Source organism: Vidua chalybeata, chromosome Z (assembly GCF_026979565.1).
Source record: "Vidua chalybeata isolate OUT-0048 chromosome Z, bVidCha1 merged haplotype, whole genome shotgun sequence".
Lineage (NCBI taxonomy): Eukaryota > Metazoa > Chordata > Aves > Passeriformes > Viduidae > Vidua > Vidua chalybeata.
The window spans coordinates 51,520,984-51,548,577 of record NC_071570.1 but is presented as its reverse complement, the minus strand read 5'-3'; the positions used below and the strand labels follow the sequence as shown (position 1 = coordinate 51,548,577).

At 38.9% G+C, this 27,594-nt stretch overlaps 1 long non-coding RNA gene across 1 annotated transcript in view; it reads left to right on the top strand.

Annotated features, from left to right (window-relative positions):
* The window catches only part of LOC128802480 (uncharacterized), a 76,667-nt gene extending 49,411 nt beyond the window's left edge, over window positions 1-27,256 (top strand). The window contains exon 8 of the long non-coding RNA XR_008435456.1: window positions 26,577-27,256. This is a non-coding gene — a long non-coding RNA (uncharacterized LOC128802480). The remainder of the gene's footprint in view (window positions 1-26,576) is intronic.
* The last annotated feature ends 338 nt before the right edge of the window (window positions 27,257-27,594 follow it).

Here is a 27,594-nt window from a genome sequence, read left to right as displayed (position 1 = left end):
TCCCTCTGGAAGGTGGCCCAGCCAGCCCGCTAATCAGCCACTTTTCCCTGTTTTGTGTCATCTGCAGACTTGTTAAGAGTCTGCTCCATCCCAGCATCCTGCTCACTGGAAAGAGGTAAAACAGTATTGATCCTAGTGGTCTTATTGACCACTGGGATGGATACACCATTAGTGATGCTCCTCTAGCTGAAGACTTTGTGCCACTGATCACCACCCTTTGAGCCCAGCTGTTTAATTTCCTTCTTCTCTTTTATTCTCAGAGACAGGAGTGGTATTTGTTTTCTCCCAGTCCTTTGGAACTATTCTGTTCACCATGAGGTGAATAAAGATGATAAAGAATTGCCTCAAAATGGACTAGGGGCTGCATCCTGTGACACATGATGAGTTTTTGACTGTATACAGGTTGTTTAAATATTTCCTAAGCTAATTAAATTGCAGTTAGTGGTAAGTCCTAATTTTTTACCCTCTTTTTGTTCTTCTCAGGGCCTTGGATTCCACCACCTCTTGTATTGCCTGTTCCATGCTCTATTTACCTTCCACTTCTCACTGGGGTGGTTAGGTCACTCAAGAAGATAGATAACTGTCAAAATTAGGCTTCTTCCAGCTGTTTGAAAAAGTCTTCATCTAATTTTTCCTGCTACACCTGTAGCAGTAGTGTGGTCCCACTGAAAGGTTGCCCATGCTCATCTTCTGTCTAGCCCAAACCCATCACATCTGGATGGCTTAAGATTCCTCCCTGGATGGAGCATTGTGCATCTCCTCTGCTCTCTCATTAAGTCAGGATGCACTGCTACATCACCTGGTTTGGATAGGAGCCATTGTTCAGAATCTGGGGCTTAAATCTGCAACTTGTGGCTTTGAAAAATTGTGGCAATAAGAAGACCAAATAAGTTATCATTGTTGGTCTGTATATAGCTGCTGAGCACTGGCTTGCCTTTTTTTTTCACTTGCTTTCATAGGCTTTTGTGATGTTAGTACATTTAAAAACTGTGTCTCCTTAGTTTTATGATCCAAGCATACTAGATTTAAAACAAACCTTCTGTATTAAGTAATTAACTGCAAGCATCTTTTTAAATATTTTTAAAATTATTTATGAAACCTTTACATTTACACTTAGTTTGAGTCTGCTTCTCCTTGAAAAGTAGAAGATCAAACTTCAGAATGTGGTGGTGACACACAGCAGGCTGGATATGTCTCACTGAGAAATCTGTCCAGAACAGATATTACCACATACGTAATCCTATTTATGTGGACTGTGCATTATTTCAGAGTTCAGTTTGAAAGTATTTAGAAGGTCATAACTAAGTTGCATATTGCACTAGGGAAAAAAATCCAAGGGTAAAGTTTAGTTCTCAGAAATATTGGTAACACCTTGAGCTCCTAATTTTAAATCCATTCATTGATTATAAGGCAGAGTTTAAGTAACTATGGGAAATTTTATAAAAATAAAACATGCTACTTTGATTATCTAAAATGTAGTAATTGGGTTAATTTGTATTTTGAAAGCTTTGTGCAATATCCTTGGCAACATCTAACATTTGAATACCAGTCATCTTTGCATATCGGCTTTTGAAACCTCAAGAGATTCTGCCATTTGCTGTGATTAGATCTGTCTTTAGGAGATAAGTCCCTCAGGTAATTTGAAGCACAGACACAAAATGAAGTCCATTTGATGGTCTGAGACTAAAAAATGTCTCTTATCCAATTCATTAACGCCTTTTATTAAAATTCCTGTTCGTGTTTCATTTTTTATACCGTTTCCTCAGATACCTGAATAGCAGCACAATTATTTCAGGATTTTTTTCAGTGTTTCTAAAGAGGTGCTCCTTATATAAGTGGCAACACTTTTTACCATGAGCTAAATAGTGGTCCAAATCCCTTTCCATATTTGTGTCCACAGTGGTACACTCCCACCAGATAATTTCATATAATGTCTGTGTAGAGTTAAAAGTTAAACTGACCTCTTTTACTCCAATATATAATATCCACCGTACTGAGGATTTTTTAACACCAGGAGCAAGCAGAGCACAGAGACAAAGGAGGAAGAGCTAAGGTCTCACTCTCTGTGGTGTTGCCTGCTCCATTTCCTTTTAATATCACAATTGAAGTTACATGATCTGAAGATTTCCTTTAAATTTCAAACTTTTTTTCCCCCATTGAATCCACAGCTGCTAGTCCTGAAGAGTGAAACTGATCTCCAACTATAAAATCACTGCATTATTTAAGCTTACATCTCTATTAGTTAGTTACTTTATTAATACTTTTTTTAAGATCATGACCTTAATTCAGTGTTTAAAGGAATAACGGCGAATGTCTCAGTCAGTGACATATTTCTCATTTTAAAGAGAGATAAACCTCCTGCTCAGCCCAGAATTATGGGAGCTGGAAAAGTAGGAAGCATTTCTCAGGGCGTATATTCAGCAAAATATGCTCTAAGGCAGCAAATGCCACTTCTGAACCCACATCCCTTGTCAACCATTTTGCACACAAGTAGCATTCCTGTGAGCATGGCAGATGTCTAGCAGAGAAATAATATCACTTGTGCGTAGGAACCAGCAGGAGACATTGATAAACAGTACCCACTCTTTATTAACACTGCTTTAACGAGCAGGAAAAAGACACTGTTTTATTTTTGAGCACTGTGAAGGCAGTAGGAAATTATATTGCTCTTGGAGGTGGATAAGGATATTAAAGATTTTACTTTTATTACACATGTATCCTAGTGCTGTGAAATAATCAAAGAGATATGAAATTAAAGTACAGCACCAGCTAAAGTAGTGCTGATACTTTTCCTTAAGTCAGTAAGAGTTTTATGTTGAAATGCCTATGAAAATAATTCACAAATAATTCAGACTGGATCTAAGCCTTGATTTTCCTATTCCCAGCTCCTCCATTCCCTTCCCTTTTTTCATCCATCATGCCTTCATCTTACTGGTGATCTAAATGTGCACAGTGTGTTGAGATACTGGAACTGGTAAAATAGAAGTGCTTCCCTTTAAAACAGGTATTCTTAAGTTAAAATAATTAAGAAGCAAAGAATGCTGTTAAGGTTTGTTAATGTAAAAAATGTAGCAATTTTCACTATGTTATATGATTCTTTAGTACCACTGATTTTGTTTTTTTCATCTTCTCTAAAGCAAAATTGCAATGCCAAGTCCAGTATCAGAAATTAAAATGGTGCATGGGGTGCACTTTTAGAAGCTCAGTATTCTGCAGAGTACCTTGCATAACTGAACAATGAGAAAAGCTTAGGAATAAAAATAGAAGGGAAAAAGCCGGTGTTGTCAGATGCAATTTGTCAGACTTTTGACCATAAAAACATTTACTATGTAGTTTTCTTAATCAGTAACTAAGATCGGCAGTGCTGTTGTTCACTGTAGGAACCATTAGAATTTTTAACCTCATCAGAGATTTATTTCAATATTTTGCAGGGGCTATTCATTCTATTTAAAAGATAATATTGGAGGGTGTGTGTATATGTTTTGTTTTCATAAGGTTTTTTCAAAAGGATGCTTTTTGTGCATCCATTTTTTGAAATGGAGTATGTTAGCCTATCCTGTGTTGTTCCATGTTTGTGTAGTTATTGCCACAGTGCAGTTCATCCTGACAGCTGGGACACATCTGTGGCCCCCCTGCACAAGACTTTGTTAATAACAAAGAATTGTTATATTAATTAAACTTTAATTTTGCCCAAGATTTAGTGTATGGTGTAGTCTGGAAAAGCTGGTACTTGACCTTTGGATTAAGTGGATTGTTGATTGTCTTGATAGCAGCAGATTGTTGCAAAAATATCTGTACTGTGTGTGCTCAGATGGTTTGTTTTAACTCATTACTGTATTGGTCTAAAACTCAATTAATAAAGTCCTAATTCTCTAGTAAGCCCCCTGTGAAGCCTCCCATCATGCTGCAACCCCCACACCTGACAGGATCTCCTGACAGGAGCAGAACTCCCTGCTCACCCACAGGCAGAAGGAAGACACCCATTCAGTGACCAGTATATACTAGCAGATTCCTCTGGAGACTTGTCCCACAGGAGATTAAAAGGGTTTTAGAAAGGATCCATGTCACTGGAGAAAAGGATCCATATCACTGGTGTCTGACCACCTCAGCCCCCAGCACTCAGGAAGAAAGAAATGTTTCATCCCAAGAGAAATTGAAAGAGAAGGCAAGGAGCAAGGAGGCTACTAGAAAAACTGGCCAGAAAAGTGAGAGAAGATGCTTTTGCAGTTTCATGTTCACAAAAAGGAGACCTGCTGCAGAAGGTACCCGTAATGACAAAGGGAAAAGATAAAATCTATAGGGACTGAGATGAAAGTTAAATGAGAATGTGAGAAAAGATTACTGGAAATGTCCATGGCACAGGGGTTAATTGAAAGGAAGAAGAAATTCAGACTGCTTTGTAAACATGCTGTCTATGGCATAGATATGTAAGACTGAATACAGAAGAGTGTTTCTAAAATGATAGCAGACAAACAAGTGAAAATAACTGTTCCCCCTTCTCTGCCTTGCCTAAAGAATTATTTTTTATTCCTCTTGAAGTTACATTTTCCTTGGCTAAATGAAATAAAAGGGTATTTTTTTCTGATCCACCGAGAAATTGATTTGACTCAAAGTAAAAAAATTTTAGTTGGGAGATTATTTACTTTCTAAAACACAGGAAGTGTATTTCAGAACATTCCAAAGCAAAGACTTTTTTCTTTTTTTAGTGAAAGTGAGAATACTTCTTATATTATATTTATATAATATAAGTAGCATATATATATATGCTTATATTTGGAAATACAAAAAAAAAATGCTCATTTTTTCCCTTTTTTCCCTTTTTTCCTTTCCCCTCTTATCATGATTTTTGGTTTTTCACTTTCTACTTTATTTTCTATTATTTCATTTTTTTCATTCTATTTTTTTCTCTCCTTTTTGTCTTTTCCTCTTTCCTACAGCTATTTGCTGTATCTTCAAGAATATGGCTGGTCAGGCTGAATACTCATTTCTTTGAAATATAATACATCTGACTGTTATAGCTGCACTTACTTGAGAGATTATAAACATACATGAAGGTGTAGCACAAGTATTTCAGGTAGCAGGTTCAAAGAACATAGTTACTACCCTGCAAGAACTCTTACAAAGGAATGGATACAAATTAAAAACAAGGGAAAGAATGTGTTAATTGACCTAGAAAATACATGGAGAGGAATACACCTGTGCATACAACATTCAAACCTTGGACTGTGATAAATTATTTTATTCCTAGGCTGAATGCTGGAAAACTCCCATTAAGGACTAGTCAGATGGAACTGAGCTACCTGGTCTAGTGAAATATGTCCAGGCCCATGGCAGGAGGGTTGGAACTAGATTGTCTTTAAGGTTCCTGTCAGGAAAAAACATTCTGTGATTCTGTAATCTATGATTTATGAGATCTACTACATGGCAAAGGGTGCATAATTCAACTGGGTCCTATGCTGATCAGAAGAAAGATCCAATGGTGAATCTCTTTAGTGTTGTCCTGCCACATATTAGTAAAAGATTAAAAAAAAGAAAGATTTAGCTCAGTCAGTAGTCTCAACAGTTACAACATTGGCCGTGTGAAAATGTTGAAATTAATGATTTATTACTGTTTCAGATCAGGTAAACTTCTGCTTCCAAAGAACACCTGTGCCATCCACCTTAAAGTTACCTGACACAGGATCACCACGGAGCAGTTGATGAAACCTATCTAAATCTTAGAGAGCAGAAGACACATTTTCTTCAGCCTTTTGAGCTTCTAAATTATGGTGTAACTGAGCTGGCAGCCTTTATATAAGTCTCCAATGCTGAAATGCCTTAGAACATGCAGGCTGCAGACAATCTGCTGTAGCACAAGATCAAACTGTCAGTGAAGAAATTACCTGGAAAAAAGTATGTCTCACATCAGTCAGAAAATATCCTGTGTCAGTGAGAGTTGCTATCACTTGCTCAGGCTGTGCTTATTACTCTGTTTTATTTCTGGGGGGGTTCAGTGATCAACAGCATTAGTGAATGATGCCTCATTTCACATCTTCTAGGTGCTGCAGTCTTGACTGTCTTTAGGAATTAACTGTTCTTATGTTTGTCCTCATTAGCCCTTCCACTCTCTCTACTTCTGTTTCCTTGTTCCTACAGTTTTTGATTTGATTAAAAAGCTTAAACTTTAAGATTGCAATATTTCTAACTTCTGATTTTTTTTCTCTGTATTAAAAACATTCATTATTTCTCAACTCAGAAAGAAGACAACCTGAATCCATTTATAAAGGATATCTGCTGCTTGTTACCTTTTACTTGCAAAAGAACAAATCTCTTTACAGCCTACCAGGGACTTTCTACTGGTGAGATGCAAAACCACTTGATTTTGAAGGAGGAATATTGGGTAGAACTAAACCTCTCCTAGCTTCACAATTTTTCCCTCTGAGGAACTTTCAGGAGGTCAATTTATCACAGGAAACACTAAGGTTGGAGAGAAAGAATGGAGGAATTGGTGAGGAGGTAGAATGTGCTTGACAGGAAAGAAGACAATATTTTCTTTGTAGCCATCAGGAAAGTGTCAGAACAAAGATGCAGCTTCCTCTATATCTTAAACCTAATGATTGTCACACCACTCAGGGTTTTGTGGATCTGATTTATGCAACCTGACAGAGCTCCAATTTTGCACGGGTTTTGAAAAATATTTCACAATGATAACTAAATGTTGATCCTCTGCAGAAAATCTCATACTGTACTCTCCTTTCCCCTAGTCATACAATTACAAATATCACTTTATTTGCACTTTTGTTTAGGTTTGATCTTTTCAGGCATTTGTGTAAGTACTTTTGTGGGCTGATGTGAATCCGTTCATGTGCATGACAGTTTTGAAAACTTATCTCAGGGAGCTTGCTATGGAAACCTCATTAGAAGAGTTACACTTATCCAGAAGAAGATGTGATTTGAACCCACTATTGAAAGCAACAGAGATTTTGAAAGGGCTTTTCTTATCTTTTTAAATGATTACAGAAAAGACAATGAAACCATTTGTAAAAAAACAGTAAAGGTACAAACATACCGTAGGCTTCTGTGAGTAAAGTAAAAACAAAACTAAAAGAAATTACTTTTAAGTATTTTCTTTTCAGTTACAGTTATTAGATTAAAATTATTCAGATAATGAGGTGCTGAGTTCTAACCCAAGGTTAGAACTTGACAAAGTTCCCAAGTCAATAATAGGGACAGAAAATGCTTTTATTGTTTGGTTGAGGTCTTGTGGGGAATGAAAGTGCCTGTGTTAGATGCTGATGTGTTTCTAAAATATAGTGGAAATGTACTCCCCTCATTGGCAAATTAAGTAAGATATCTGAGACTAGTTTTAATTCTCCAGAGTTCTTCCATGCCTATCTTCCAGTTGATAATTAGCTTCCTCATGGTGTTTTACTTTTTGTCCAGGCCCTGTAATAAACTGTGTTTCTTATTATCTTTATCCCCTTTTTTATGGCTTTTCTACTATGTATTTCCTGTCATTCTTACCCATTGTCCAAGAGTTAGAAACATTACGGATCTGTACAGTGGCATGAGGATGATTTTTACATCATAACCACTTAATTTCCATTTCCATTTCCATTTCCATTTCCATTTCCATTTCCATTTCCATTTCCATTTCCATTTCCATTTCCTTTATTTCCATTTCATTTATTTCCATTTCCCCCTTCTTTCCTGTTCCTTCTGGGACTCTGAAAGGGCCTCTTATGAGAGTACTGACTGTTCTTTGACCTAAATCTAGGCAAAATACATGTACCAGATTTCTTTGTCCACATTGTAGGTAACTTCTTCAGCAAGCTGTATTTTTAATATCAAGTATTTTTAATATCAAGTATTTTTAATATCATTAAACCATAAATATATATCTATATACAAACACACATCATCAGCATCAATACAACATTCTCACCTCCTCACTAATTACTCTTTAGAATAGGTTCTATCTCTTTTCTCCAATGAATAATGATGCCCTGGCCTGCAGTTCCCACCTCCTTTATAGAACTGTCGTGGTTTGACATGGAAGTGAATTTTTTCCAGGAAGTTGGGTCAAACCAATCAGTGGTCAGGTTTGGATATTGGCACCTGGAGTGACCACTGAAAGTATGGACACGCCTCTGAGAACACAGGGGGTTAAAAGCAAGAACTCCCAGGAGAACTCTCTTTTTTGGTTCCGGTCGTCAGAGAGTGCAGACTCCCCCCTGCCCAGCCTTAGGCTGGGTGGGGGAGGGGAAGCCACGCGGCCTTGTCCAGGTAGGCCGAGGGGGCTGAGGGTCTGGAACCCAGCCAGCTCCTGTGGACGGAAGGGTGGAGAGAAGCGGAGATGCCTTTGCCCCCCCCGCCATGTGGGAAAGAGACGGAGAGCCTGGCGGCACCTGGAAATCTGCCGGCAGAGGAGAAGGAGAAGGGGGGGGAATGCCCAGCGTGGGAGGCGGGACGCCGGACTGAGATATCAGCTGTCCAGGGAGTCTGAACTTTTAACCCTTTCCAGGAAATGAGGGTTTTTTTTTAAGGTATTACTCCTCCTTGATTTGTAGTGGAAGAGAGATAGTCCCGGACCTGAGATGTTAGAAGAAGAAATATTTAGGTGGGAGGAGATGATGAAGTAGCTTTTAGCTGGACTTTTCTTATTAGCCATGGACTGAACCAAAATCTCCTGCAATAGAGACTGCATTTTAGGGGGATGCGGTGGTGACCCAGGGAGACCTGTTTCAGCTTCGAACAGCACAAGAATGGCGAGAAACGAAGAGAGCTGAAGAGGGAATGGTGATACCCTCTGTCTTCAGGAAGAAGATGAGTCCTGTTTTTGGACCCCTCGGCCCCAGGGGAAAATGGGGGGGACTGTAGTCCCAGGATGAGAAACTGAACTGTTATATCTTTGGGTCCGTGGCAAAGCATCCTTAAAGGAGCCCTATGAGCAGTCTGTCCATGCACGGTGGTGAGAGCACTGTGACATGGAAAGGAGAGTGTCACACTGGCAGATTTTTCTTCCGGGCGGTTGCCATATGTGACATGGAAACACAGGGTGGCAGCTGTGTTTCCTGGGGGGCCTGTGGTGCAAGAGAGACTTCTCTCTCCCTTGATAGTTTAAGCATAGATTACCTGAAGGGTGGTAATTTGATCAAGAATCCCGGGTGATGTTTCATGGCTGGGTGTTTTTGGAATTGGGAGGAGGAGGGGTGGTTTTAAAAGGTCTTCATCCTGGATTTAGTTTATGTGTTTTCTGTATTAGTAGTAGTTTAATAAAGTTTTTTTCCTTTGTTATTAAGCTTGGGCCTGCTCTGCTCTGTCCCTGATAACATCTCACAGCATTTATTTAGGGAAGGTGTATTTTCATGGGGATGCTGGCATTGCGCCAGTGTCAAACCGTGACAAGAACAAATTAAAAAAAAAAAAAAGTAGTACTAGACACCTTCCAGTCCTTTAGTACTGGAAATTCCTCATTCAGATCATTCCAGGCTTTATCCCTAGACCTACAGTTCAGTTGAAATGAATAGGAGATCAGCAAAATAAACGTCCTAGGTACTCAAGGATGAATTAAGTTATCCTCCTTAAATTAGGGGTTTCCTCCAGACAACTTTGCCTTGACCTATGACTTTTGGTAAGGATAATGTTTAAAGATATTTGCAAATTTTACATTTTTTTTCCATTGCAGGTTTTACCAGCTTGTTGAAATCAATCACCTTTCTGCTAATGCAGCACAAATGAGTTTCCTCCAGGAAATATGATTCAACCAGTTCTTGGCCACTAGTAAATTCTGATTAACATTGGACATTTAAGCTACATGTAACACATGCTTCATGATAGTGGCAAATTTGTTATTTAGTTTCAGAATCCTGAAAATTCATATCTGTACTGAAAAAACTGATTTTTAATACTGAGACAATTTACTATAGCTAGATCATCTTTGAACTCAAGCTGGTTTTCTTCAAAGGTAGAATAAATTAAATTTCAATTCTAGTCTGGATGTCCAGCATACGGAATTTGATTCATAAAATAGTCTTTGTCCAGCATCTCTTAAATTGCTAATTAAATTGCCTCTCTTCTGAGCTAAAGATTTCTGTGACTTTTAAATATCTCTGTCAAAGCTCACAGTCAGAATGGTCCTGCTCCACTAAGAGTTACATGTTGGCAGACTTTAATCATAACAAGCTGCTCACAGCTGATGACCACTTCCAAGAAGGAGCCATCACATCAGCTGGTTACTCTGCTGCAGTGACCAGCCTGCTTTGTGCATCACAGCATCTTTTCCAGTCCAACAGAAATGCCTGCCAGGAAATCCTTTATTGCTGCAATATTTCACTGAGAACAGTGCATTGTTCTCAAAGACCAAACCTGAAAGTCTTTTTGGGATATGACATTCTTTACTACCCTTGAGTATTAGGAAAATTTGAAGATATCATAGAGTCATAGAATAATTTAGGTTCAAAAAGATCCCTACAAACATTGAATCCAACTGATAAGCTATCACTGCCAATTCCATATCTATGATTGGTGACTGCACATTTGGAATGGACAATTCATATTACTTGTAGATGTATTCATGGTCACACTCTTATTGAACATCTGAGGTGGTGAAAATGTTGAGTGATATGGTGCTTTGGATACTATCCAGCAATATCATACGTAAGAAAAATTTAATAAACCATATATGCAACAAATGCATTTGATTTGATTTAAAATTAGCTAGAAGCTAAATGTGAAAATATACACTGTGAATTATTGCCTGGGAGTTTGGCACATAAAACAATATAATGGAGTTTGGGGTTCCACATCAACATAAGTATCTACCACTGAAAATACAATATTTCAAATCCCTAGTTCACATTTAAATGAGTGCTGAAAGAAGGCAGCTTGGTGCAGCTTCCTGTTGGCTGGGAAAACTTAACCCCCATTTTCAAAAAGGGTAAAATGGAAGGCCTAGGGAACTGCAGACTGGTCTGTCTCACCTATGTTCCTGGTAACATCATGGAGCAAAACCTCCTGGAAACTCTGCTAAGGCACATGAAAACAGGGAGGTGACTGATGACAGCCAACATGGCTTCACCAAGGTCTAACCTTGCCTGACAAATTTGGTAGCCTTCTATGACAAGGTTACAGTGTTGGTAGATGAGGGAAGCTAACTGGAGTTGTGCAAAGCAATTGATACTCTTCCACACAACATTCTTGCCTGTAAGCTGGAGACATATGGATTTGATGGGTGAACCACTCAGGGGATAGGGAATTGTCTGGATGGCCACACTCAAAGAGTTGCAGTCAATGGCTCCATGTCCAAGTGGAGACAAGTGTGAGGGGTGTCCCACAGAGATCAATATTGTTACCAGAGCTGTTTAACATCTCTGTCAATGACATGGACGGTGGGATGGAGGGCACCAGCAAGCTGGCTAACAACACCAAGCTCTGTGGTGCAGTCAACACACTGGAGTGAAAGAATGCCATCCAGATGCACCTTGACCAGTTTAAAAGACTGACCCATGCAAAACTCAGAAGTTCAACAAGGCCAAGTGCAAGGTCCTCCACCTGGACCAGAGCAACCCCAGACACAAATATAGGCTGGGCAGAGAAAAAACTGAGAGCAGCCACAAGGAGAAGGACTCAGGGAAACTGCACCAGCCTGGCAACGCACCCTCACAGACCAGCAAACCAAATATGGTCTGGGCTGCATCCAAAGCTGCATGGACAGCAGGATAAGGGATGGAGTTCTGCCCCTGCCTGCTCTCATGAGATCATATCTGGGGTGCTGTATCCAGCTCTGGGGTCATCTGCATAAGAAAGATGTGGGTCTTTTGGAATGAGTCCAGAAGAAAGCCATGAAGAAGACCATAGGGCTGGAGCACCCCTATGAAGAGCACTATGAAGAAAGGTTGAGCGAGTTGGGGTTGTTCAGCCTGTAGATGAAAGGGCTTTGTGGAAATTCTCATTGTGCCCTTTCAGTAGTTGAAGAAGGCCACAAGAAAGCTAGAGAAGGACTTTTGATAAGGGTCTGTAGTGATACGACCAGGATAATGGCTTGAAGTAGAAAGAGAATAGGTTTAAATGAGATGTTAGGAAGACATTCTTTAGTGTGAGGGTGGTGAGGCACTGCAATGGGCTAAAGAAGTTGTGCATGCCCCATTCATGGAAGTGTTCAAGGCCAGGCTGGGTGGGGCTTAGAGCAGCTAGATTTAGTGGAAGGTGTCCCTGCTGATGGCAGGAGGGTTGGAACCAGATGGTGTTTAAGGTCCTTTCTAGCTCAGACTTTTCTATGGTTCACTGTTTCTGTCTTTCTGTTTTCTGTGGTTTTCTGTCAGTCAGTTAATTGTAGATCAATAAATTAATCTTGTTCAGAGTGACGTCTATGCTGCAGGTACACCCTAGCATTTGCCAGTAAGATATCAAAGTCCCAGAATATGGTCTCAGTGCTTTGTTTCTGGGAGCTCTGCAAAAGTAATTTCTCCCAAGTAAAGGGTGAGCTGGAAGGGAGCACTCATGACTGAGGGAGGTGATCGTCCAATGCTTTGTCCCAGCAACTTATGCAGGAAATCTTCTCAGAAATTAATGTACTCTTCATTTGGTAAAATCCTCTAGAAAAGGCAGAGTGTGGTCAACCCACCATCCACATCTTCGTTTATATCCCATCCCTGCAGAAGTTTCCAGTTATTTCCATTTCTGCCTGTTTTGATGCTTATGTCTCCATCTGTATGTTTTCCAAAATTTCTGGCAAGATCTGTTTGAATAGTTTTGTCTTTAAATCCATTTCTACTTCAAGGAGCAAGTGCAGATAGAGAGAGCATTACTGAAAATTTAATTAAGTTTCAACATTTTTACAATGTGTTGAGATTTGACTCAGATGCAGTTATAACCCAACTTATTATGCACCAGGTTTTCTCTTAGCAGACATGAATTTTTAAGGTTGTTATATGATTCTGCAGCATAAAAAATACCTAAGAATCTTTTTTGCTTCTTATTAGTCCCTATACAGATATGGAAAAAAGAAAAAAAGTTTCTTGTGGGATAGCAGCCATGAAGTGTTTGACAGATCCTGAAATCACTGATTGGAACAATTTAACCTACATGAGTAGCACTGAAATGAGGAAAGAAATTAATATTTTAGATTCAGGCTGAATAACTTTTATTGTCTTCCTGTATCTTTGAAGTAAAGATCAAGAGTCTTTCTATGTTCAAGTTATGTACACACTTTGAAAAATAAGAGAAACAAACCACTCTTTTTACTTTGTAGTTTTATAATGATTTTGAGTTTACAAATCTCCTCATGAATTTGCTTATTTCAAAAACATATAATTATTTTTAATAGTCCTGTGCAATTACTTTTTCCTCTGTGGATCTGCTAAAGACATTTGAGATTAATAAGAAGAGCAGAGTTCACTAGCAAAGAGGAAACATGGAAACGTGTTCTATGAAATGGTAAGAAATACATAAAGTAAGCAGTAGGGAAAAAAAGTTTTTTGTGATGCTTTCAGTTACCACAATCTTAAATTATAAATAGAAATATAAGCAGGTTAATAATTAATATTAAATGGTATGCCATTTTAAATCAGTGTTTTTATTTCAAATTCTGGTCTTCAAAAATAATGGTCTTTTACTAGACAACAAAATTGCATTTACTTAGTAAATGTATAAATGAGTAAATGTATAAGCTGACTTTGCTTCTCAGATATTGCTAGATAGGAAGACATTTATAATCTCTGTCAGAAGACTCTTTTTTTCTTTACTCATTACCCAATGTTTCTGGCAAAATGGTATGTACCTGAAAGCATTTGAGTGGGTGATCTGTGTCCATGATAAAGTGATGTCACTGTGCAATGGAACTCACAAGATTGACTAAAATCCTTAAATGATTAGCTTATGAGGGTGTATATTTTGTATTATTAATTACAATAGTGGTGCTATCGTAATATTGGCAATATTGGCTCATTCAGTTGAACATCTAAAAGAATATTTTTAGGGACATGTAATTGCCATCAGAATAGTCTGTAAATGGTAGGATTTTTTCCCTTCAAGCTTGCCTTTGAAATCAAACATTAATTCCCAAAGAAGAACATTTTTTTACCTTTTTGTCTCTGGTGGTATATTTCTCTTGTTGCATCCCAGGTTTGGGTTCAGATTAGGGGTTCTGATCTTTGTTAGTTTGCTGGTTCTCTGTACCCTCGTGCATCTCCCGTGTTCTCCCCCCTCTTGTGGTGGTTAGCTCCAGGCTTGCCTGCTATTGGAGCGTCCCACCACCACTCCTGTGACCATTCCCCTGTCCTGTCCCAGGAGTTCTGTGTCCGTCACCCCATTCCCGCGATCCCACTTGCCCCAAAGCCCCGTGTCTGCCCCTGCCATGTTCCCTTTGGTCGCTGTGGTACACATTATCGCCATGGCATCAGTACTCATTGGGCGGGAGGACTCCCCGTCCTCCCTGTCCCACCCCTGTATCATCCCACTTCCCCCCTGGTCCCGGTGACACTTTCGTCCATGCGAGGTTGGGAGCGGGCTGCAGCTTCTCCATTGCGGCTCTCGCAGCCCATAAAGCATCCAGCCACCACGTGGATGGATTTGGACGTTTTCCCTGCCTCTCCATTTCCTCCCTTGCGCCGACGGCAAAGCGCAGCCAGCCCACCCTGGAGCACGGCAGCAGAAGTGCCTGGAAATCGCAGCAAGGGCCGGCCCCGACAAGAAGCCGAGGCGCCAGAGCCGGGCACTCGGGAGCTGACCGGGGCTGAGAAAACAACACACTGCCACTTTCTTTCAATAAAATAGTTACCATCCAGCAAACAGAAGTGGAAAGAGAACTTTATAAATTCAGAGATACCAGAAGTTGAGAGAGAAAACAGGGCTGGAATTTCAAAAAGCTATTAAATATGTTGTGTCTGTAATAAAATGTAAAATGTCAAGTAAGCAAGCTGATCTGTTTATATAAAATGTGGAACAAGCAGCATTAAAAGGAAATAAAAGCGACTTTACTAAAATAAGCTATAATAAAACTTGAAAGAATTGTATCTATTTTAACATAAATTCTGTCCCCAAATCTATAGACCACCTTGGTGCTACAGCTGGATCTTACATTTAAAAGTTCTAACATTGAATAAGAAAGGATTTAAAATCTTCAGATGGTGAAGAAATATTCATTTTGTCTGTAACATTTTCATCCTAAAATTCCTTTAACTGCTTGGAATTTTATTGCATGTTCAGTCCAAGGAAGCTAAAAATAAAGAAGTATCTGTCCAAAACTAAGGCTTGCTGAAGCACCACTGAGGACAGATATTGCTGTTGTTATACACATCATATTGAAGTAGAAAAATTTTGATGCCATGCAAGGTCTCTCTTATCCTTTCAAATCAATCTTGAGAATAAAAAAACAAATAAATCTAGTAATGAAAGTAAAGAAAGAAATCTAGGAAAGAAAGAAAGAAAGAAAGAAAGAAAGAAAGAAAGAAAGAAAGAAAGAAAGAAAGAAAGAAAGAAGAAAGAAAGAAAGAAAGAAAGAAAGAAAGAAAGAAAGAAAGAAAGAAAGAAAGAAAGAAAGAAAGAAAGAAAAGAAAGAAAGAAAGAAAGAAGAAAGAAAGAAAGAAAGAAAGAAAGAAAGAAAGAAAGAAAGAAAGAAAGAAAGAAAGAAAGAAAGAAAGAAAGAAAGAAAGAAAGAAAGAAAGAAAGAAAAGAAAGAAAGAAAAGAAAGAAAGAAGAAAAGAAAGAAAGAAAAGAAAGAAAGAAAAGAAAGAAAGAAAAGAAAGAAAGAAAGAAAGAAAGAAAGAAAGAAAGAAAGAAAGAAAGAAAGAAAGAAAGAAAGAAAGAAAGAAAAAGAAAGAAAGAAAGAAAGAAAGAAAGAAAGAAAGAAAGAAAGAAAGAAAGAAAGAAAGAAAGAAAAGAAAGAAAGAAAGAAAGAAAGAAAGAAAGAAGAAAGAAAGAAAGAAAGAAAGAAAGAAAGAAAGAAAGAAAGAAAGAAAGAAAGAAAGAAAGAAAGAAAGAAAGAAAGAAAGAAAGAAAGAAAGAAAGAAAGAAAGAAAGAAAGAAAGAAAGAAAGAAAGAAAGAAAGAAAGAAAGAAAAAGAAAAACTGAAGATACTTTACTATATAAACCCATTGCTAAAACAAGTGTTTCTGGGGAGATATTCTACATATGTCCTCAAAACCCAGTGCATTTATTTCCCTGTGGTGGAAGCTGGTCCAGTGATCTTCCTTTGTGCCTTTGCATAGTTTTCTAACTCTGAAGTCTGTAATAGCTGTTCTGCAGATCCTGTAGCACTGTGCCTGAAAAAAACATTTTCTTCCTCTGCTGCAATTTTATCTCTATAATGTTATTTGCACCCTCAGTGAATATACAGTTTATCTTTCTCTTGTACAGATGATGTTGAGATTTCCAAATATATACATTAAACTCCTGCAATGTTTCAATAATGTTTTACAAGGGCAGATTGACTTTCAAGATAGTACAAGTAATGAGTTTCAATCTTCATTTATTTGGTCCTTGCCATTCCATGCCTCTTTATTATACTTGGGTCAGCAATTTTTATCCCCTGCTTTAGAACTGAATTTGACTGTAATCAGAGAATGCTGAGTAAAGTTCTCTCTAGTGTAACTCCACAGTTGAGTACTTACATGAGGAATTTGGCTCAGAGTATTTGGCATAACATCAATGTGTTACTGTAGCTTCTCTAAGGCCTCTTTATTTTTCATTATCCTTGGCTACTCTGCTTGGTACTTAAACTTGAGTAGTGGTCAGATTTATCTGGGATCTTTAGAGAGGGATTAAAGTAAACTTGACACAGCCTGAATTATTTCCATTAAAACATGGTGCTTCTTAATCAAGTCTAACACCTTCACATATAGCCAAAACTGAATGGGAAGTAGGAAATGAGGGTATTAAACAAGCATCACAAGTAAAGGAAATGAGGAGGAATTTTTATCCTAAACCTGGAGAGCAAAATGCAGGGCATAATATGAGCTTTTTTTTGTAACATATTATGACTTGCATGATGTTACTTTCTGTCAAAAAGTGCCCAAAAATGTTTTCAAATATGATCTTTACGTGATGAAATTCCACTTCATTATAGACTAGACTATTCTACATAGCAACATAATAATAACAATAGTAATAATAATAATAATAATAATAATAATAATAATAATAAATTTTTTTTTATATCTCTCTGTTCCTCTGCTGACATTACTAGAAACTAAAAAAGATTTGGTACTGTTCTGTTACTTTTTTGTGCCTTATGCAAAAAATACCATTGATATCTCTTTCCATTGACAAGGAAATTCCCATAGTGGTCAGGTAGGTCAGTGATATTTGTCCTTAACCTTGAAATGAAGCAGCATCTGCAGAAGAGTTAGAAAATACTGTAAATTGCTACTTTTTGTGCCATATTTGGCGTATTTCATATGGACATACTAATTTATGGCTCTCCTGGGTCACTTATAAAGTACTTCTAGGATTTTTTTTCCACTGTAATATAAGAAGGTATCTTTTCTTTAATGGGAGAAAAATTAACATTCAGCTGTAGGAATGTCACATGGAACTGGTCAAGGTGAGGATACCACGGCTGTGCCTTGGGCAGTACTTTTTCCTATTCCTATCACATCTCCAAAGCCTGGGAATAGATCATTTAGCTAAATGACATTAGAAATCTCAGTCTTATCTGGTCTGTTCACAAGATTATGTTTAGGGGAAAAAAATAGATTTTTAGGTCAGAAAGGAATCCATCTCTAGGTTAGATTAGCCATCTGCATGATTTGGGAATTTCACTTAGCATGTTCCTCCTATTACAGGAAAGTAAAATTTTAGCAAATAATGACTCTAGTATCTTATATGCCTCTTTCTCATTTGAGTACCACATTGTAGCTAGAGCTCCTGTTTTTTGTGGTTTTTTCCTCATCTGCACAATTTTATTTAGGATATCAGTGATATTACTACAATGTCTGTTTCTTTTGTAGCAGACTCCCAAACAGAGGGCCCTGCTAAATCATTATGTTCTTGAATGATTTCCATTTCATTCCAGCAGTAGTTGTTATTTGCTTTTTCTTTGCATATTGCATAGTGGATCCATAGTGGCTGCTGCCTCTGAAACAATACCATGTTGGATATATGTATGATCCGAGAAAATTTAGTGCATGATTTCCAGTCAGATTGTTCAAGTTCTCACTGGTTTTAGGCCGAAGAATATTTAACCATGACACCTTACAAAGACAATAAAATGCAGAATCACAGACTGACTTATTTAATGAAAGTGTCTGAATTCATCAAGTAATTTCTATTAATAGCTTGCATCTGATTAAGTATCAGCAAAAGCAATGTGCTGGATATGCTACCAAAAAAGTCCACAAAATAGGAGAGAGCGAAATCATATTGAACATTGTGTGAAATTGCCGGAGTGGTGGGTTTGAAATTCGTACTGAATTCTTTGCTAAGCAATCAAAAGCCACTTGTAGGACTAAAATGCCTCTTCATCCTCTGAGATAGCATGGAGAATGAAAAGGAGATGATGTTCATGTGTTTCTTCCAGAACAAGTCAACAAAGAAACCAGTAAGATGAGCAGAGGCTAGCTTGGACCTTTGCTATCTGGCATAGATATTTGGCAGAGGGCCTGAGGTGGTGTATAGAGGTCATAATTCCTGTTGCTGGCCAGAAGTAAATAGCTATGGCTCCTTCTGAGACCATTGTACCAGAGATATATCACCAAGCTGGAAAACTTTCCAGAAGCTGACAATATCAGTCTGTGGAGGAAAAGGAAAAATTTTACCACAGAAAGGTTTGTGTGTGACAGTACATATTCAGTCTCATACCCACACCCAGAAAGACAGTGATTCACTGGGCAACAATAAATTGATAGAAAATTGACTAATTTCATAGAAAAGAAAGCACAGGAACAAATTGTGTTTTCACAGACACAAAACATATTCCTGCAGAAGATGTATCAATAAAAATTAGATAAGCTTTGTAGTTCACCTTTTGTATGTAGTAAAACACAGGAACGACATTATTTTTTTTTAATTATTATTGTGCTTTATATTACTGCAAAGGATCTTCATTGTATTTTGCTATAAATTTTGTTTAGTTAGTGGAAACACAGATCTTTCTTTCATGATTATTTTTCCTTTCATAGCTGTTTGTGGGAGTGACCAAATTCCCCCTTCCTTTGAAGAAAACCTCTTGCTTAATCCTCTATTATTAAAATAAGAAATACAAGATAAATACTTTATTATTTGTGTTTGAGTATGTATGAACTCATAAGCGCCACCACCAACATATGACCGTCTTTGTGGAAATTATATACACAAATACCCTGTAAGTAGCAAATAGTGGTCATTTTGAGGTCTACAGTAGAATTTTGGGAAAAGGATTTAGCTTTGTAACTAAAGGACCTCTAAACCAGCAATTATCTACCTTGTCTGCAACAGTAAAGATGGATAATATAGCAATGTGATTTAAAAATTGATCTTTGCTCCACTCAGCTGAGCATAAAGGAAAATATATGACCTGCTGAGGAGACATAGTGAGCCTAAGGATATAGTATATCACTGCCAAAAGTTACAAAAGCTTTTAAAAGACCTTACTATTATGAATCAAGTTTTCCATCTGATGCAAATTTCCAGCTAAACTTTCATTTGACCTTGAAAAACTTGCATTACAGTCAATGATCACCGCATACCTGCAGTGCACAAACAATATTCTGAAACTTTTATTCTATACATGTTTTAAGAAACGCATGTTCCTGATTCAGCTGGAGAAGCTGAAGACCTTTTTGTGGCAGAGTCATAGGCTTCCACAGGGTTATTTTAGACTATCACTGTTTCAGACTGCTGGGTCTTTTAGAACTGGCTGTTATCTATTTGTATCTTTACGCAAAATATGAAGGACTGGACATGTGGAAGACCTTAGCCATTTGAAATACCCAGCAAAGTAATTGATAGCAGTACAGATTTTATGAACTCCCCTGTCAGTGATAGAGGTCAGGGTTCCAAAATGTTGTTGGATGTTCTTGCAGCAGGAGATTTAAAAATGCAGATGTGTTCCTATGTGTTTAAAAATTCAAAAGAATTTAGGCAAAATCTCAGCAGAAAAAAAATGAAAGCTAAAGTGCTTTCTATATCACTTGCCACCAACTCTGGCAACATACACAGTCAGTTTCTGAATGCTGGCTGACGTGTCTTTGTTATAATATGATACCTTGACAGTGCTGCCATTCAGTTTCCCTGGAGTATTGGAGGTTAGTGGGTACTTCTTAAAAAGCTAATAGCAGAGCACCTCATTGCTAAGTGCATTGCCAGCTGGCATCAATTACAACAGCAAAAATAAAAATGTGGGTTGGGTTCATTCCTGGCAGGGACGTGGAAGGTATTCAACAGATTGTTACCTCACATCAGGCAGCAAAACTTCATCTTCATTCAGTTCAAGTTATATTTGTTTTTTATCAAATAAAGGACATGAAGATATTTTTACATCTGTCACACTGACTAACGTTGCTCTGACTATAGCTTTAATGATGCAATAGAAAGCAATGAAAATAATTAACAAAAGAAATAGGAAAATGTATAAATTCATTATCATATATTTTCCTGCTCATGGTCATTTGGGATCCCACAGTTTATTGTGAAGTATATGAAAGAAAAAGGTGTTGAATGGTACTTTCAATAGATTAACCCTTGCTAATCTAAGCAAAAGATTAACCCTTTGCTGTTCAGAATTTTGATGGAATTTGTTCCATACTGTGTGTTCCTTATATTTTTTTATTCCATGCTTTATGATTTGGGTTTTTTAATAAGATAAAGCCACCTTTCTTGTCTCAAAGGAAATTGTTATTTGCTCTCTAAACATCTCAAATTTTTGTGGCTTTTGTGAACAGGAAAGAATCGTAAATTATTGTTAGTAAAGACTGCATATGAGGAGATAGATACCATATAAGGCTAACATGGTACAAGAGTCGAGTTGTCCATGACACAGTTGCGAAAAACACCATATCATTGCATTCTCTTTCTCTGTATTCATTGCCAGAGTGGAATTGGAGGGAATATTTTTTCATCCACACCCTCACTACTGCAAATCAGAAATCTCTGACAAAGTCCATATTTAATCAGGTGAAATTAGACCAAAGCTCATACCATGTAGAGTTGCTGGAAGTTGCCAAAAGATTCCCTGATTTCCAAAAATCAATTTGGCTTTGTTAGCTGTGAACTGTTCACTTGCAACTGTGAACTAACAGGAATAGCAGTTGACAAAAGTGATAATTTTTCTGTAATTTTCTGGTGGCTCAACAGGTGTAACTGGAAGTAGACTTTGGCACCATCTTATGGCTTGGACTGTTAAAACAAGTTTATTAATTTAGACCCTACTGCTTTGCAGTTTAACCTATCAGCTTAGGGCCTCTGGATTTAGCTTCAAAGCAGAGTAACAGGAACCATATTATAAAATTTTGGAAATTATAGTCCTTCTTTCTCACCTGCGAAACAGTACTGCAGTTCTTCATATTTAGACATGTTCACTTTTTTTTTTGTTTTGTTGTTTTTTTTGTTTTTGTTGGTTTTTTTTTTTACATACTCATCCCATGATATTTTTTCTGTTAGTCATGTTTTGAATTCTCGCATGAAATTTTTTCACTGTATTAAAGAGGACATATGGACATAGCTTAACCATTTTTCAAACTCTCCCTTTCTTTTTTTTTTTTTTCAGAAGTGGTTTCCTCTCCATATGGATGTGGAAATGGTGAGGTTTTCTTGATTTTAAATCCTTAAATGAATGAAAGAAGTAGTGATTTGGCTTATGATCTCATTACCACTGCCTTTAAACTGAAAAAATTCTTCTGAACTTATATGAAAATAAAATGATTTTGAATAGGAGTGAGAGAAAGTTCCATCTTTCTAGAACTTTTTTAACATAGGCCTACATAACTCAGGGGGCCTTCACCAAAACAGTTATGAAGAAATTATTTTTTGAACTTGTAAAACTAAATAGACTGCATAATATTTAACATATGATATTGGCACATCCTGTTGTTAGCACAACAGTCTCTGGTCTTTTTCAGGTATGTTGAGTGTCTAAAAATATAAAACTATTACATTGCCTGTTAACTTTTTAAAGACTTATATTGAAGCACAGAGAGCATGCCCATTCAAAACCCTGGAAATTAATTTCTGTTAGTTTTGTTCACAGTTTAATTTTAATATTTGATTAATTCTCTTTGGAGTCCTTCTTTGGATAGGCCACTGGAGAAAAGCACTTAGTAGACGTTGTAAGGAGTGATTTCCACGTGAGAAACTGTGCTGGTGCTATACTAGGCATACAAAAGGCTGAATGTACAGGGGTGGGTTAAATGAGAATAATCTGTCACTATAAAGGGAACCCCAGGAATTTTCAGCTGCTTTGAGATCTGTGACTCATGAATTATGAAAGACATATGTAATTTGGCTTAGCATTAGTGTTTCTGCAGAGCTGTGGATGTGGTGTGTGTCTGCAAGGTGCAGCTGTGGTATCCTCACCTTGACTAGTTCCATGTGACATTCCTACACCTGAATGTTAATTTTGCTGTGAAATTTACTGTGAAGCTGAAAGCTTCTCTCATGCTAAGAATCGAATGCAATTCCCAATGATCACCCACAATCTCGTTGAAATTGGACTAAAAATGGAGTGAGAAGAGATTTCGTTGCATGGCTATGTTGCTGGTGTTCTCATTACCTTTTCTTATGTATTCATGCTGTTGCTGCATCCCTGCTTTTCTTCCCTTTTTTGCAGTTTACCTACCACACAATTGTACTTTCATCACTCCTTTTCTGCAGCTGCGCTGAAAAGCCGCAGAATTTTCACCTGTGAAGTATCTTACTGTGCTTTTCCAATTGATAATTAATTGAGTTCTCTGAAAGACACTTCAGTGATTGCCATCTCAGGAAAGGAAAACAGGAGGGTTTCTCATGTATCCAACTGAACTGTTCTGATGGAGATGAAGTATGGAAATGATGCATACACCCATGTAGTGCATCGTCCCTGTGGGTACTCGTGCCATGAAGGAGGCAAGTGAGTGCTATCTCACCCTGGAAGCACACATCTGCTGCATTCAGAGGCATCTCAGAGCTGGTTGAGGCCTTTTTCAGGTTTTAGTTTCTACTGAGGACATCAAACTTCTCCTGATTTGGAGGAAGAAGGGTATGTTTGGGGTTTCTTTTGTTTGTTTTGGTTTATTTAAAATATTTTAGCAGTAACTAGAACCTGGAAGAACCTAAAAGCATCCTTTGAAATACTTGAAGTATGTAAGGTGTGCACTGGGGAGGGAAGGAAGGAAGTTGCGGAAGGAAGGAAGTTGCAGAAGGAAGTTGCAAAAGTTGTGGAAGGAAGTTGCGGAAGTTGCGGAAGTTGCAAAAGTGGGGGAAATTGGGAAAGTTGCGGAAGGAAGTTGCGGAAGGAAGTTGTGGAAGGAAGTTGCGGAAGGAAGTTGCAGAAGGAAGTTGTGGAAGGAAGGAAGGAAGTTGCGGAAGGAAGGAAGTTGCGGAAGGAAGTTGCGGAAGGAAGAAAGTTGCGGAAGGAAGTTGCGGAAGGAAGGAAGTTGCGGAAGGAAGTTGCGGAAGGAAGGAAGTTGCGGAAGGAAGGAAGTTGCGGAAGGAAGTTGCGGAAGGAAGGAAGTTGCGGAAGGAAGGAAGTTGCGGAAGGAAGTTGCGGAAGGAAGGAAGGAAGTTGCGGAAGGAAGGAAGGAAGTTGCGGAAGGAAGGAAGTTGCGGAAGGAAGTTGCGGAAGGAAGTTGCGGAAGGAAGTTGCGGAAGGAAGTTGCAGAAGTTGCGGAAGGAAGGAAGTTGCGGAAGGAAGTTGCGGAAGGAAGTTGCGGAAGGAAGGAAGGAAGTTGCGGAAGTTGCGGAAGTTGCGGAAGGAAGGAAGGAAGGAAGGACGGAAGTTGCGGAAGGAAGTTGCGGAAGGAAGGAAGTTGCGGAAGGAAGGAAGTTGCGGAAGGAAGGAAGTTGCGGAAGGAAGGAAGGAAGTTGCGGAAGGAAGGAAGGAAGGAAGGAAGTTGCGGAAGGAAGTTGCGGAAGGAAGGAAGGAAGTTGCGGAAGGAAGGAAGTTGCGGAAGGAAGTTGCGGAAGGAAGGAAGTTGCGGAAGGAAGGAAGTTGCGGAAGGAAGTTGCGGAAGGAAGTTGCGGAAGGAAGGAAGTTGCGGAAGGAAGTTGCGGAAGGAAGTTGCGGAAGGAAGGAAGGAAGTTGCGGAAGGAAGGAAGGAAGTTGCGGAAGGAAGTTGCGGAAGGAAGTTGCGGAAGGAAGGAAGTTGCGGAAGGAAGGAAGTTGCGGAAGTTGCGGAAGTTGCGGAAGTTGCGGAAGTTGCGGAAGTTGCGGAAGTTGCGGAAGGAAGTTGCGGAAGGAAGGAAGTTGCGGAAGGAAGGAAGGAAGTTGCGGAAGGAAGGAAGTTGCGGAAGGAAGTTGCGGAAGGAAGGAAGGAAGGAAGGAAGGAAGTTGCGGAAGGAAGGAAGTTGCGGAAGGAAGTTGCGGAAGGAAGGAAGTTGCGGAAGGAAGTTGCGGAAGGAAGGAAGGAAGGAAGTTGCGGAAGGAAGGAAGGAAGTTGCGGAAGGAAGGAAGTTGCGGAAGGAAGTTGCGGAAGTTGCGGAAGTTGCGGAAGTTGCGGAAGTTGCGGAAGTTGCGGAAGTTGCGGAAGTTGTGGAAGTTGCGGAAGTTGCGGAAGGAAGGAAGGAAGGAAGGAAGGAAGTTGCGGAAGTTGCGGAAGTTGCGGAAGTTGCGGAAGGAAGTTGCGGAAGGAAGTTGCGGAAGGAAGTTGCGGAAGGAAGTTGCGGAAGGAAGGAAGTTGCGGAAGGAAGGAAGTTGCGGAAGGAAGGAAGGAAGTTGCGGAAGGAAGGAAGTTGCGGAAGGAAGGAAGTTGTGGAAGTTGCGGAAGTTGCGGAAGTTGCGGAAGTTGCGGAAGTTGCGGAAGTTGCGGAAGTTACGGAAGTTGCGGAAGTTGCGGAAGTTGCGGAAGTTGCGGAAGTTGCGGAAGGAAGGAAGGAAGGAAGGAAGGAAGGAAGGAAGGAAGGAAGGAAGGAAGGAAGGAAGGAAGGAAGGAAGGAAGGAAGGTTTTTCAAAAAATATATTTTTCTCACAGACTATCTCTTGTATTTGACATATTTCCTCCTTAGAATGCTTGCAAACCTTTTAAGACTTCAGTTTTTTCCTATGGGCTCTAGGAAAAGATGGGAAATCAATCAGATTTGTTAAACTTAGACAAGAATATAAGTACTTTTCTTGTATTAGATCAATGCTCTGCCAAGGGCTGGACCCTGTCTGACAGGTTGCAGGTTTCTATGGTGCCTGTCTAACTCAGACTGTAAGAGAAGAACAAGCAGGATGCACTCCCATTACATGGTCCCTGCTTCCTCTGGGATGAATCTTAGTGGCTTGATGCTGAAAAGGTATACAGACATTTAAGAGACTTTTTCCTAAGAATCTAGCTCAACTGGTTTGAATACTAATGATTTGCCAGCATCCACAGCATGTAATGGCTTGGCAGTTTCCTATATATTCCCAGATTTACTATATATTCTTCTAGAAAACATTTCCTCTTGTTGCATAGAAAAGACATGGAGTTTGTCCAAAGGAGAGCCACAAGAATGATCAGAGGTTGGAATACTTCTATGAGAGAGCTGGGATTGTTCAGTCTGGAGAAGACAAGGATCTGGGAAGAACTTACTGTGGCCTTTTGAAACTTAAAGGAGGCCTACAAGAAAGATGGAGACGCATTTCGAGACTAAACTAGATATAAGGAATACATTTTTACATTGAGGGTGGTGAGCCATTGGGATGGGTTGCCCAGAGGGGATGCTGTATCCCTGGAAACATTCATGGTCAGGTTGGACAGGGTTCAGACCAGTCAGATGTCCCTGCTCACTGCAGCAAGATTTGGAATAATTGACTGTTAATGGTCTCTTCCAACAAAAAACACCACTACAAACCCCACTATTTAGTGAAATCAGGGCTTTTAATTCTTATGGAACTTGCATCAAGTGATTAAAAAAATCACCTAAAATGTGTTTGAAATATGTATGAATTTCTAATTAAGCTGGTATTGTTGAAGTTATTACTTCTATTTATTCCTAAGCCTTGTGACCCCACTGTGACAAGAAATCTTAAAACAAACCCTGAGAAAACTTTATTGACATCTATCTATGATGTAACTTGTGCAAAATGTTGCTAAAATCAAACAAAGGAAATGTGAAACTTCTGAATTTATTACACTTGTGGTTTTACAGATGATCTATTCTTCCCTTGCTGTAGAAGACATTGCAGGCAGCAGGAGGGGCACTGTTGACTATGTAAAATCAAGAGTTTTTCTGACATTCATATCCACTATGAAAGGTTGCTAGGAAAGTGTTGTGGCAGATACCCAAGACAGGTTTGTTACTTGTGTCTGCTCTCCATGTAAAACACCCACTAAAAATGTGTTTGGAAAGAGACAATATTTTGACTTCATAACTTAAAGACAAAAGGAGGGGATTTTAGAAACAGTCAGTGTTCTATTTGTTTGGAAAAATTAACATGAATGTGAAAAGTGTGGCGTTAGGCTACCGTAATTTCATCTCTGGGAATCAGTCCAACAGCTTTGTTTTTTCTCATGTCATTCCAGGGGTCTAAGAAAAATCCTCAGACTTTGGTGCAGCTGACATCAGCTGGAAGAGCTGACAGCAGGACAAAGAAGGGATAGAAATGAGGGGGAAAAAATGATCAACGCCCATCATCCCAACCAACCAGGCTGACCCAACAGGCTAACAGGAAATCACTGAATGTGAAAGATTTGATAAAGATGCAAATCACCTAAAAAGCCTCAGATGCAGACAGTGTTTTTTGTTGTTTCAAAGATGGCTGTCCAGGATGCACTTGCATCTGGGGCTGGAAGGAGACTTCCTCATTCCCTCCTTAATTTCACTTGTGCACAGAGAAGTGAGGTCAGCTTTGGTGCCACTTTGCTTGCTTGTCATATGTGAGTGGTTAAACATCTTTTCAGAATGGAGTTGTGCTGTCCCACTTCCAGGAATATGCCTCCTAAACAGTATGGCTGAGGTGGGGGGGGCTAGGCTGTGGGAATCTTATGCCTCAGCTGCATCCCATCCCACCAGAACATATTTTATGCAGAGCTAATATTTTGGTGATAAAAGCATTTCAGGGGTGGCTACTGGAATTGTGATACTTGAAATATGAATTCGAAATTCACAGCTTATCAATAAAACCACATTGACTTTCAGAAAGGTTGTCTGGTGAATTTGAGTACAGCACTGCAAACATTTACTTACATCATGTTCACGATTGATAAACTGCAGTTGCTAATTAGATCCTGGTTAAGCTTTGTCCTTCCTGCTTTTCTGCAAACCTTTAACATTTGAGGATATATTTGCATGCTTCAGTCCACACAAGCACTGAAGGAAGAGCTTGTTTAGGTAACAAGATAAGGAGGTGCTCTCTCCACTTTTGGGTTTTAGCTGCCACGGAGGTACCGGTTCCCAGGATTCACAGCTGCTGCTTATTCAGGCTGCTCTGTGGTTTGTGCTGCATATTAATTTCTGTCCAACACAGGAATTCAATTTGTACTGTACATTTCATTTCTACACAGATTTAAATTTATTTCATGTTCTCTGCTTTTAATTAAC